The sequence below is a fragment of the Tigriopus californicus genome, chromosome 11, assembly GCF_007210705.1.
Source record: "Tigriopus californicus strain San Diego chromosome 11, Tcal_SD_v2.1, whole genome shotgun sequence".
Taxonomy (NCBI): domain Eukaryota; kingdom Metazoa; phylum Arthropoda; class Copepoda; order Harpacticoida; family Harpacticidae; genus Tigriopus; species Tigriopus californicus.
In genome coordinates this window covers 11,883,832-11,885,166 of record NC_081450.1, presented here as the reverse complement: position 1 = coordinate 11,885,166, position 1,335 = coordinate 11,883,832, and positions in this window count along the sequence as shown.

Sequence of the window (1,335 nt, the reverse complement as noted above, 5' to 3'; positions counted from 1 at the left end):
GGGCCTCGTCGGCACCTCTTTCTGTCGCCATCATTGCTCTGTCTGTCGCCAGGGTCGTTCGATAATAACCTCATAAGGGTGTTTCACTGCACTTGCAATGTTAATTGTTAATATAGTGAACTAGTCAAGAATAAAACAGTTACAGAGTCCATCCAACTCCTTGTGGGTTAGTGCCAACCCGTAAGTATATGACAGAGAGCATGGAGGGTGAAAAGGAGCTTTGTTATTGCAAGGTGTGGCCAAAATTGGGCCAAAGTATCCGACATCAACTGAATATCCAGTACATTCAGCATTTAAGTAGCGACCTCTATGAATGAAGGAATATTCCCAACAATAACAGTCAAATTCCATCTCAGTTATAATTTTTTCACCCATCTCAAAGGGTACTAAATCAAGTACATCCCTGTAGGAATCATGATTTGGATGAAGTCAAAAAGTGAAGCAATTTTGCCCAGACCCGCAGAGGTGTGCACTCAACCCTCTTTAAGTTTGCTTGTCCGTGAGAGTCCGAGATGATGTTGACGGAAAGCGCAAATTAACAGCAGTTCTGTGGCGAACCACCGTGATTTGACTCAGGTCAAAAACAACAAAAGAACTTCCGATCGATTTGAGCTCTCCTAATTTTCCCACATTTAGTCGGATATGTCTTTGGCCAACACAATTGGATCTGCTGTGTAAATCAAGGTATAATCTTTGACACAATCCATCATTCAATTTTGCGCTTGATATAGTCTGAATCAATCAGCCTATCATTGGATGTTTGTGTGAGTACTCTGCTCTTATGGCACAGGGTGGTTATAATTTTGGCTAAGTGCTTGCTCAAATGCCAAGACGGTTAACTAAGCTTTTCTTTGTCAAAGAAGCAATGGAACAACTTTTGTAAAAAACAAGGTTAAAAGTAGCTCGAGTAAGTGTGTTAAATCACTTAAAGGATATCAAAATGTATCTATCTCAAAAATGTAGTCAACCCGTATCAAAAGTACTCCGATGTTTATGAAATTTCATAAACATCTATTTAGCAGATGCTAAGTTGAAGGTTTTGCTTTACGTCTTGAAAGATCGAACTATATTTTAACTTATTGCCAAGTCTTTCAGCTGCCTTTTTAATGACATTTTGGAAAAATTGGCTGACTCGAGTCCGGACTCTTCGAGACAAGTGTGTTAAATCACTTAAAGGATATCAAAATGTATCTATCTCAAAAATGTAGTCAACCCGTATCAAAAGTACTCCGATGTTTATGAAATTTCATAAACATCTATTTAGCAGATGCTAAGTTGAAGGTTTTGCTTTACGTCTTGAAAGATCGAACTATATTTTAACTTATTGCCAAGTCT